This window comes from Coloeus monedula (genome assembly GCF_965178545.1).
Source record: "Coloeus monedula genome assembly, chromosome: Z".
Classification (NCBI taxonomy): Eukaryota; Metazoa; Chordata; class Aves; order Passeriformes; family Corvidae; genus Coloeus; species Coloeus monedula.
In genome coordinates this window covers 79,411,374-79,424,075 of record NC_138822.1, presented here as the reverse complement: position 1 = coordinate 79,424,075, position 12,702 = coordinate 79,411,374, and positions in this window count along the sequence as shown.

Genomic DNA, 12,702 nt, shown 5'->3' with positions numbered 1-12,702 from the left:
ACAACTGACATTTCATAGGAGCTGCTCAGCATTTCACCGTATTGATACATAAATGCCTGATGTGTCAGACCCAAAGTCTCCTGAAGTCAATGGAAAAATCTCTCATTGACTCAAGCAGGCTTTGGATCAAATCTTATTTGTTTATCTGCCCTTCTGTGTTAACCTTTTATGTTTCTCATCTTTCCGTATCAATACCACTTGCTGGAGGCAATCTTGGCAGGACTAAAAACATGGTGAAAATTAATAAGGTAACCACATTATTCAACACATCAAAAAAAAAAAAAAAAAAAAAAAAGAAGAAGAAGAAGAAGTTTGCTTGAGTTTACTTCAAATGAGCAAAAGTTTCATAGCAGAGCAGCCTCTAGATGATTAGATTTGGTGCACTGTTTTTTTTTTTGCTTCTTTGGCCTCTTACTGAGAAATTAATTTGTGAAATTTCATGTAACTGCAGAGATTCAAAATACTCCAAAATAGAATGGGAAAAGGTTCAGGGGGAAGGAAGAAGCAGGAAATGGGGGAAAAAGCCCAAGCAACACTCCTCCTTGTTTGATTATGTTATTTTAATTTTAGATTCTTTCTTTCTTTTTATAAAACATATAACTCAGTGTGCAGATTCTCTGCAGTTTATAAAGAAAACATGAGATATGCTGATGCATAAAATATTGGGCCCAGCATCACAGTATGTGCAAAATTCCATACAAAATTCAGATGTGCAGTGAAATAGGAATTCCTTATTTCTCGTCTAGATTAAAATGGGTGCATAATTTATCTGGTGCAAAACATATGCAATGCTCTTTCTTAATAATTTATATTTAAAAAAAGATGTTTTGGCATTTGGTGTCAAGGACAATTCTCGCAAAAGGCTGACAGGAAAATGTGTGCTAAAGCCAGCATTTCCTTTAAATAAAAGACATCTTTTTTATTATCCCCCTTCCTCATTTTAATTTAATGGACACAGCATAAACATTATCAAAATTATAAGAATTAAATGACTAAATTAAATAATAATTCATAAATTTCAAGATAGCTCCTTGGCATGGCCTGGAAATGCATAAGCCTTAATATTTGAGCTGTGTTATATATGGATCAGTAATGGGAACAGAATCTAGAAATCTGAGGAGAGCTCTCATTATTTAAGTATTTATTTAAATACATAAATAAAACAAATAGACAATGGGGACAATAGCAATCCACCCAAAGGTCACACACGGGCTTAGATAACATGGTGCTAAGCAAACATTTCATAACATTGTAAAGGGTGATAAGATTACTCTTTTATTCAACTTGAGCATAGGGAAGACTAACAGAGTGGGTTGAGGTCTCTCAGGGACTTCATTTCTAAGCCCTAAAATTCTTTGCCTATTAAAATATCCTACACACACCTCATGATCCTATCAGTCACTGCAGGGTCCATAAACAGTGGGGTGGAGGGTGGAGGGGACACTTTGGAATGGGATCTGATATTTATGGAATCTGCAGGCAGAGAAAGAGAAACAAATAATTTTTCTATGAGGGGACCAGGGGAGCATAGATTGAGCTGAGATAGTTTGAGAAATCAAACTGTTTGCCATTACAGCAGAAATAGCAGTCAGGATTGGACACAGGCACAATCTGATGGAAGGGCAAAGCAGGTGTACAGCATCATCCTTGTAATGTATCAGAGAATCTAAGCCTCTTCAAGCTCTTGCTGATGGGGACCTATAGAGTTCTTGACCCTCCATGGAAAATAAATCCTTATTAATTAGTAAATTTTGTGGTGGGTTGAGCTTGGCTGACCAGCAGGTGCCCACCAAACCCACCAAACCCTGCTATCACTTCTACTTCCCAGCAGGACAAGGGAGAGAAAATAAGATGGAGAGCAACTTGAGTTTGAGATAAGGCAGCCTACTAAAGCAAAAGTGAAAGATTGTGCATGAAAAAACAAAGAGAAAAAATAGGTTTGTTCTCTACTTTCCACCAGTAAACAATGTCTGGCCACTTCCCAGGAAGCAGAGCTCCAGAACTTCACTTCATGAAGATATACTCCACAAAATTTCTGTTTGGGGTAGGTAAACTTTAACCACCACCCAGAGAAAACATGCTAGAGAAACCAAAACCCCAACATGCTTTATTCCTGTGTGCAAGTATGTATGCCTGTAGAGAAAACTTTAGTGCAATATGAACAGATTATGACTGGGAATTATTACGGTATCCTGCAGTGGTAGGGAGGAGAAGAGAGATCCAACAGGCAGGAACTGTGGAGCAAAATTGATTTATTTAATTATTTTACAAACTCTTTTCTTCATAGCCTAATTGGTCAAAGGATCAGCCACCCCCTGGGGTGATTGGCTAAAATCCTAAAACATCCATTGTCAAAATATTTTTCTACTGTACCATAAACAAAGCTCTGCAAGGTCACAGGTCTTCATTGTTTATAGAACTCTGCTAATATCTTCTGTGAGAGAGAAAAGTATCTCATGGCACTGGAAAGAAGCAAGGAAAATTCTTGCTAGCAGCAATATTGTATCCACAGGGAATCATGCAATTGTGGCTGATATGTCTTCTAAAGGTCTTACTGTTTTGGTGAAATCCTACAAATAGCAAGCATCAGTCGAGTAACAGAACTTCTAATTAGGTGGTGACAAAAGCAAGGACTTCATTGACTTTGCAGGTGCTCTCCAGAGCTTGGTGGAGTTTGTGTAAAATAAAGCTTTTCATGTTACAAAACCTTTTTCTGTGGATTCATAGCATCATAGCATTTGGTGGGAGGGGGCAAGCAGGACACAGAAAAGTGTGACTAAAATCTCATTTCTTATTTTCTACCTGATACAACATGTTTCAGAGGGAGTACAATTTCACTGACTGGGTTTAAACTGTTTTCAATTTTATATATAGACCTCAGACTTCAATCTGCTCAGCTGTTTACCTAATAAATAAAAATACGTTTCCTTGCTGGAGGTTTCAGAGTTTCCACGCTTGCACGTGATCTTTGTGCATATCCTTTTTTAAATCTGTACAACTTTAGCACATAACATACAGATGTACCTGTGACAGGATTAAAGGGAATAAATATAACATCTGTTTTGGGATATATTTCTCTCTTTACATTTTTTGGCTTTATGAGATTGTTATAACTCAATATTCTCCATCAAAAATGACAACAAAAAAATGGAAAATGGAATGTATAAGAAAAAGGAAAGAAGGAAGGAAGGAAGGAATTCGGAAGGAAGGAAGGAAGGAAGGAAGGAAGGAAGGAAGGAAGGAAGGAAGGAAGGAAGGAAGGAAGGAAGGAATTTGGAAGGAAGGAAGGAAGGAAGGAATTCGGAAGGAAGGAATTCGGAATTCGGAAGGAAGGAAGGAAGGAAGGAAGGAAGGAAGGAAGGAAGGAAGGAAGGAAGGAATTCGGAAGGAAGGAAGGAAGGAATTCGGAAGGAAGGAATTCGGAAGGAAGGAAGGAAGGAATTCGGAAGGAAGGAAGGAATTCGGAAGGAAGGAAGGAAGGAAGGAAGGAATTCGGAAGGAAGGAAGGAAGGAATTCGGAAGGAAGGAATTCGGAAGGAAGGAAGGAAGGAAGGAAGGAAGGAAGGAAGGAAGGAAGGAAGGAAGGAAGGAAGGAAGGAAGGAAGGAATTCGGAAGGAAGGAAGGAAGGAAGGAAGGAAGGAAGGAAGGAAGGAAGGAAGGAAGGAAGGAAGGAAGGAATTCAGAAGGAAGGAAGGAAGGAAGGAAGGAATTCGGAAGGAAGGAATTCGGAAGGAATTCGGAAGGAATTCGGAAGGAATTCGGAAGGAAGGAATTCGGAAGGAAGGAAGGAATTCGGAAGGAATTCGGAAGGAAGGAAGGAAGGAAGGAATTCGGAAGGAAGGAAGGAATTCAGGAATTCAGGAATTCAGGAATTCAGGAAGGAAGGAAGGAAGGAAGGAAGGAAGGAAGGAATTCGGAAGGAAGGAATTCAGAAGGAAGGAAGGAATTCGGAAGGAATTCGGAAGGAATTCGGAAGGAAGGAAGGAAGGAAGGAAGGAAGGAAGGAATTCGGAAGGAAGGAAGGAATTCGGAAGGAAGGAAGGAAGGAATTCGGAAGGAATTCGGAAGGAAGGAAGGAAGGAAGGAATTCGGAAGGAAGGAAGGAAGGAAGGAAGGAAGGAAGGAAGGAAGGAAGGAAGGAAGGAAGGAAGGAAGGAAGGAAGGAAGGAAGGAAGGAATTCGGAAGGAATTCGGAAGGAATTCGGAAGGAATTCGGAAGGAAGGAAGGAAGGAAGGAAGGAATTCGGAAGGAAGGAGGGAAGGAAGGAAGGAAGGAAGGAAGGAAGGAAGGAAGGAAGGAAGGAAGGAATTCGGAAGGAAGGAAGGAAGGAAGGAAGGAAGGAATTCGGAAGGAAGGAAGGAAGGAAGGAAGGAAGGAAGGAAGGAAGGAAGGAAGGAAGGAAGGAAGGAAGGAAGGAAGGAAGGAAGGAAGGAAGGAAGGAAGGAAGGAAGGAAGGAAGGAAGGAAGGAAGGAAGGAAGGAAGGAAGGAAGGAATTCGGAAGGAAGGAATTCGGAAGGAAGGAAGGAAGGAAGGAATTCGGAAGGAATTCGGAAGGAATTCGGAAGGAATTCGGAAGGAAGGAAGGAAGGAAGGAAGGAAGGAAGGAAGGAAGGAAGGAAGGAAGGAAGGAAGGAAGGAAGGAAGGAAGGAAGGAAGGAAGGAAGGAAGGAAGGAAGGAAGGAAGGAAGGAAGGAAGGAAGGAATTCGGAAGGAAGGAAGGGAGGAAGGAAGGAAGGAAGGAAGGAATTCGGAAGGAAGGAAGGAAGGAATTCGGAAGGAAGGAAGGAAGGAATTCGGAAGGAAGGAAGGAAGGAAGGAAGGAAGGAAGGAAGGAAGGAAGGAAGGAAGGAAAGAAGGAAGGAAGGAAGGAAGGAAGGAAGGAATTCGGAAGGAAGGAATTCGGAAGGAAGGAAGGAAGGAATTCGGAAGGAAGGAAGGAAGGAAGGAAGGAAGGAAGGAAGGAAGGAAGGAAGGAAGGAAGGAAGGAAGGAAGGAAGGAAGGAAGGAAGGAAGGAAGGAAGATAGGAAGGAAGGAATTCGGAAGGAATTCGGAAGGAAGGAAGGAAGGAAGGAATTCAGGAATTCAGGAATTCAGGAAGGAAGGAAGGAAGGAAGGAAGGAAGGAAGGAAGGAAGGAATTCGGAAGGAAGGAATTCGGAAGGAAGGAATTCGGAAGGAAGGAAGGAAGGAATTAGGAAGGAAGGAAGGAAGGAAGGAAGGAAGGAAGGAAGGAAGGAAGGAAGGAAGGAAGGAAGGAAGGAAGGAGGGAAGGAAGGAAGGAATTCGGAAGGAAGGAAGGAAGGAAGGAAGGAAGGAATTCGGAAGGAAGGAAGGAATTCAGAAGGAAGGAAGGAATTCGGAAGGAATTCGGAAGGAAGGAATTCGGAAGGAATTCGGAAGGAATTCGGAAGGAATTCGGAAGGAATTCGGAAGGAATTCGGAAGGAAGGAAGGAAGGAAGGAATTTGGAAGGAATTCGGAAGGAAGGAAGGAAGGAAGGAAGGAAGGAAGGAAGGAAGGAAGGAAGGAAGGAAGGAAGGAAGGAAGGAAGGAAGGAAGGAAGGAATTCGGAAGGAATTCGGAAGGAATTCGGAAGGAATTCGGAAGGAAGGAAGGAAGGAAGGAAGGAAGGAAGGAAGGAAGGAAGGAAGGAAGGAAGGAAGGAAGGAAGGAAGGAAGGAAGGAAGGAAGGAAGGAAGGAAGGAAGGAAGGAAGGAAGGAAGGAAGGAAGGAAGGAAGGAAGGAAGGAAGGAAGGAAGGAAAGAATTCAGAAGGAAGGAAGGAAGGAAGGAAGGAATTCGGAAGGAAGGAATTCGGAAGGAAGGAATTCGGAAGGAAGGAATTCGGAAGGAAGGAAGGAATTCGGAAGGAATTCGGAAGGAAGGAATTCGGAAGGAATTCGGAAGGAATTCGGAAGGAAGGAAGGAAGGAAGGAAGGAAGGAAGGAAGGAAGGAAGGAAGGAAGGAAGGAAGGAAGGAAGGAAGGAAGGAAGGAAGGAAGGAAGGAAGGAAGGAAGGAGAATAAATATTGAATATACATTGAAACTGTGTGAAAAAATGTAAAAATGTATGGTAAAATTTATTGTTAGGTAATATAGATACAGAAATTTGATTGCAAAGAATAAAGCCTTACACCCAGATTTCTTAAATACAGGTGATAATTTATCACCACTTGCCTAACAGCCTTACTTATAGACCACACTCAGAGAGTTTTCACAAAAGTTTTTTCAAACTTGATGACAGTATATTTCCAGATCAATGAGTTTCATAAGTGACAGGAGATCTTATCCTTCTGATAGAAATAATATCTCAGGAGAATTTTTTTCCAATTTTTTTTTTTTCACCTTTTTGTCATAGGCTTAAAATATCAGATGAAAAGTGATCTCTCTCTAGGGTCTGGAATATTTGCTTCAGCATCTCAAGTAATTGGTTGTTCTGGAAGATATTATGGCTTTTGGTGTCTTGTGTTCACAGCAGAATAATATCTCAACCTTGAAGTGAAGTCCATCAGTATCAGAAACTGTTGTGCTGAAGATCAGTATTCAGTACACCATTTCCAAACCATCACCCAGTATGCCTTCTGCTCTGAATTCTCAGAACAGTTAAAACTAAAATTGCCTTCCCTCTCCCACTCTTCAAATCAGAGTAAGAGGTTTGGTGATCAGTGATTATGGGCAGTTTCCTGCCATAGAGATATTATCAACATCCCTGCACACTGAAAATGATAGCTTGGAGCCTTGCACATAATTTTGCTCAGCTGGCGCTTAAGATCTTGGTGCATAAATAGTGAGTTTGCTTCTATGCTAATGTATAGGAAAATAGTTATTAACAGTTCAAGCAGTTATACATACTGTGTCCTTAAGGTATGCAGGTCTTTTCAAACCTTCACAATTCTATTATTCTTTGTTTGTTTGTTTGTTTGTTTTTCTGTTCTTCCTCATTAGTTTCCTTTTGAATGTTTCACTGATGTGTAGCGTGATAGCCTCATTCAAAGAGGTCCTGCTTTTGAGTGGATTCTGTATCATCTTCCCTGACCCAGGAGGATGAGCACATTTAGGGTTGCACCAATAGATGTGGTCATTGATTGATTGTATAAATTTTCTGTAAACAGGCTGGAAAAGACTTTTATTGGGACTTCCGTCACAACATCTTTAGAGTGGCTGGCAGAACCAGCAAACAGCATGAGACAGGACTTAATTGATGATATCTTTGCACATCAACAGTGTAGATTTATTATTACTGACTTTCTTAACTTTGCTTGCTATCCCCTTGTAATATTAGATTTCTTCTTTTTTCTCTTTATTTAGAAAAAGCCCCTTTTTTTTTTTTTTTCTTTTTTTTTTCAGAAACAGAGCATTGCTTTAAGGAACAAGCATTGCCTTCATAAGACAATCCAAAATACTCATGTGTAGCCTTTTATTTTTCCTCTCAATAATACGTAAGTATACTGAAATAAGAATGTAGTGAACTATTTTCCAACAGAATTTAGGGTGTAGTGGACACATAAACTATGTTTTTATTGTTATTAAAATATTATCCCTCTGCTTAATGCATACTACTGATAAATCCAAACTGCATTGAGTCCATACTGGCAGCTAAGAGGTACTCATACACACATTTGGCAAAGATTCATGGATTTTTTATCATTGAATTTTACTAGTAGTGAGTGGAAAAAAAATTAGTTTTTCAAATATGGGGGGAGTTATGAATTGCAACAGTATAACAAAATCAAAGTTACATTTTTGATAAATGTGGTCTCAGAGTGTAGGACTGGAGTCTAGACACAAGCAATTTTTTAGTAGTTTGGGGTAATGTGTAAAGAACAAATTATTTCACAGGATTTTCAGAAGGTCTGCACCATATATATACACACAAAAAAGATTTAAAATTCCCACACTTCCCTAAAACATACAAATAGTTTAGCGTGGAAACAAAATTAATTGACAACAAAAACATGTTATATAAAATCCTATCTATAATCTAAAGTATTTATTTTTACCTTTCATGTTGTAACAATTATCCCTAGATTTCAAAGGAAACAGATGCCAGTGCCAGTATTCCCTCTTTAAAAATAAGGAAAATGAGGCCCAGTTAAATAAAGTAATTTCCTCCAGCACAACTAACAGAGTACTGCTGGAAGCAGGGAAAAAAAAATTATGAAAGTAAGACTACACTGATTTTTCCATTATTTAACTGAGATGTTTAGACACAAAATTGAAGAAAAAGAAGATGAAATGGCAAACACCATACTGAGACATATAAACATAAATGTAGCCTGTGAGACACCTGAATTAATGCTCTGGTTTTCAAGATGAGGGCTTAAGCTAGAGCATGGTATCCAATTCCAAGTGCTGTACTTCAGAGATAGAAGTGGAAAGTGCACACAGGAAAGCCAACAGTGACCAGGAGTCCAGGAAGATCAAAATGGAGAAAAATCAAAATAGTTGGGGTCATTCTCTGAAAGTAGAGAAGACTAACAAAGAAATTTATAACATCCTCAGGTTGGATTCAAGGAAGATTTTTCCTGAATTTCCACAAATTGAAGCAACACAGAATAGTTTGGCTGGAAAAGTTCTGGAGCAGCCAGAGTCAGAGGACCTCAACAACATATTTTTTAGGAATCACATTGGTAGATAGGGAGCCAAGACAGAGTAGCTAACTTGCTTAAATTCCTGAGCCTTGATTCTGTACATATTTTGACTCTTTCTGCAAAATTTTCTGTCATACTGAAGCATTTCTGCATAATACCTCCTTCTTCTTTTTTTTTTTTTTGTGAAAGTCATAAGTCAAGACCATACCAAGTGGCTTGAGACTGTGAAAAACTAGCACCTTCCTTTTGTTTTGTTTGCGCTTTTTTTTTTTTTTTTGCATAACAGTGCTGTATTTGACTTAGAAAGGGTTAATTTGCTGCTATTTTACAGAGTGTCCCTGAAACTCTGTGTCTGAAATTAATGAAGATATTTGCCTTCAGATTTCACCATGTTTTCTTTCATGAGGATATTTTGTAGACAGAAGGGATGGTATTTTTTGACTTTTGGCAGAAATTGTTGTCTGTTAGCTTTTTCATCTATTATTTGCTATTTTTAGAATGACATGCAAACAATTTTTAAAAAAAATTGTTTTTCCTAGCCAGCGTCTCCAGCATTTAGTTATAAAAACTTGTATAGATTTTTCACATACTCCTGATTGTTTTGTTCTTCCATGCAGTCATCTATTTTTCCACACACAATACTTTCACGAGTAAAAATTATAAAACCAAGTATTACGCTGATTTTTCCCTCTTTAAAATCACAGTAGAGACTCAGCCTGTCCCACTGTGGTTTCTTTTTCAGGAAATAAAAATCCATCCCTGGCTTGAGACATGATTGCAAAAAACAATTTCTGATTTATTTTTATTTAAGGTTTTCATCCTCTTATTTTCTTGCTTGCTCATGACTATAAATTAATCAAAGTTGAAACTCTGTAATTGCAACATAAACTACGTTCCCTTTACTTCAGATTTTTTTTCAGAACCGATCGCTTACTTACTTAACTAGATTAGCCTTAAAATGTCAAAAAAGGCTATTAAAAGGAAAAAAGAAAAAGAAGGAAATAGTCAGTTTTATCAAAGACATATAAATAAACACATAAATCATTAAATTTACATTTTCTTGGCATTTTTTCAGTCTTCAACTTTTTAATTTAGCCCAAATTTAGGAAAAAGAAACAGTGTTTTTAAATGCTTGTAATATTTTTGATGTATAAATTCAGAACTGAAAAAAAATACATGAGGAAAGACCTCTTAGAAGACATTTTCAGTTTAATTTTTTTTCACTACATTAGATAAATAAATATACAGATAAACAATATAAACAAATTACCTTCAAAGTCACCTTACAGAATCTACAATCTTACTGAAGTTTTTAAATTTATTTTATAAATATTTGTTTTCTTGGCCAACAAAAGGTTTCTGACCCCAGATTTCACGCTCTGCATCTCTCATCCATAAAATTTTCTGTCTTAAAATCACATTATTACATAAGTTTATGTAATACTATATATTACGCAAAATTTAATTATGTAATGTAATATTGTATTATGTATGTATATATAATTATAATAATTATGTAATATATTATTACATTCATATTATTGCACAAAAAAAAATCCAATATAACCCTCTTCTGGCCCAGCTCCCTGCAGTTTCCTTGGGTCCTGTCACTGGTCACAGAGAGAAGAGATCAGTGCCTGTCCCCTCCTCTTCCTCTCATAAGGGTGTTGAAAACCACAGTGAGGTCTCTCCTCAGCCTCCTCCAGGCTGAACAGACCAAGTGACCTCATCCACGCCTCACACAGCTTCCCCTCCAGAACCTTCTGTATCCTCATTGCCCTCCTTTGGACACTCAATAATGGCTTAATGTCTTTTTTAAACTGTGGTGCCCAAAACTGCTCACAGGACTTGAGGTGAGGGACAATCCCCTGCCATGACAAGCTGGCCACACTCTTCAAGCATGTGATTCCACCACTTCTCTGCACAGGCTGTTCCAACACTTGGCCACCCTTCCACAGAAGAAATTTTTCCTAATATTCCTCCTGAAGCCTAACATGAACCTCCCTTAGCACAACATGAGGCTGTTTTCTGTTGTTGCTGTTGCTTGTTACCTGGGAGAGGAGACCATCTCACTCCTGGCCACAACCTCCTGTCAGGCATTTGTAGAGTACGAACGTCCCCTCCGAGCCTCCTTTTCTCTGACACTTGAGAAAGTTTCAATGACAATTCAGGAAGAATGCTACACCCAGTGAAACTGATATGAGAACTTTTCATTTGACCACTTATCAATTTAGAATCTGCATAATTTATAAAGCAAAAAGCCCAAAGACCTCACCACCAAATATTTCTTTGCTAAATGGGGAGTAGTTTATATTCTACACTGTCTATATATTTCACAATACTGCGTAACTCTTACCTGCTTATGATCCCTCTGCCCAGTTTCAGTTCAAGTCTCTCAAAAATTGTCTCCAAGTTCTAAGCATTGTAGTTATATCAGTGAATCACCTAAATAGTTTTTTTAAAAAAATGTCCCATAAAAGAGAAAAGGAAAAATACTACCTAATTTCACTTTTACATGGTAAAAATGGATTTTTTTAAAATTTTTTTTTTTCCTTTTACAGTGCTCCCAAGGTTGGATTAATCTCATCTAGTATTAACCACACAACATTAGATATCTAATCTGTGTTTGGAGTGTAAACTGCCTTGGTTCTCTACAGAAAGCAAGACCACCTCTAAAGAGTGATCTGGACGTAGACAGATATCTGAGATGATTATTGAGATGAATTTCCCCTCCCTGTAGATGGCTAAAGTTGAGTAAGATTAATATTAATCTCAGTCTTGCTACAACTTTGCATAACTTCAGTTTTCCGCAAGGAAATGGTCAGCCTTTCATCCACCTGAATGAAACTACTTAAATTTAATAATCTTGATTCTCCTCTGACTCTCATAATTTTCATTTAAGTAATTTCATGGATTTTACTTATATTTACTACAGATGTACACAAATTTTAAAAAGAAGGAAATAGAGTACAAGGTGGAAAAAAAATGAATAGGGGTAAGATTTTCTGGTAATGAAAATGAAAAGTGCTCATTTGAAAGCAATGGATCTGTGCTGATTTACATCCCTGTAGCAGGTTTCTCTGCCTAAGTAGAGGTAAAACAGCTCAAACTTTACCCTACTTGCAAGTTTTCAGTCATGGATGGAGAAGGGAATGTCACATTGTTTTTGGTGTTGGAGAAGGCTTAGGACAGCCTGACTCACCAATCCCAAATTTAAGCATTCTCAGGATGTGAAGAACAATGTTTCCTGACAGAAACTTGCACTGGTGAGAATGTGTCAGACAAAGTTTCTGATAAAGGAATCTACAAGTGATTGCACTGATAACTTATCTTTAGCTGAGCTAAAGGCTGCTGAGCTGACACAGTCAGCCTGGAAACATATGATTGACAGTCAATCACTATAAAATACAGAAGCCTTGTCCTATTTTTTAACATCAGGCACTTTTAACACACTCTAGGACCGCGCATGGATATTCTTCACTTGAATGTGGATGCCCCTCAAGGTTACTCCTTGAGGCTAAGCAAAGAGATCTGCCTACAGTTGTTACTATGAGTAAAATCAATTTGCACTTAATAATTATTTTTTCTAGCTTTAGTATTGTTGCTTGATATTGCTTCAAAAAACAGTGCACTGGACTAGTAGTTATAACTATACATACTGTGCAGTAAATAATTCTGATTAAAGTCTTCTATTCTAATCATTATAATTATCATTATCATTGCTAATAAAATTAATAATTTATCTTGTTAGTATAAATATATTTGGGTTGCCATCTTTAATCCCACACAACAAAGTGGCACAAAGATTGAATTACACGAATAATTCTTTAAAAATAAATTGTTGACTATGTCTGGGGATAAGACTGGATCCAGCCACAGCTAGGCATCTCTTTGGGAAGGATTTTAGAAAGCAAGGGTATCATTTCTGTAGCTTGTGACTCAACATTAGGGCTTCCCTGATAAATGCTGCCTGAAGCTTCCATTCTGCCTGCAGATATCACCTGACATTCATCCAGTGCCTGTACATGGATGTAGATGGAAAGGATAACAACTAGTCTCTTCTCTTAGTATATTTTTTTCAAGAAATCAGGTTTTTTAAAAAAGATTTCT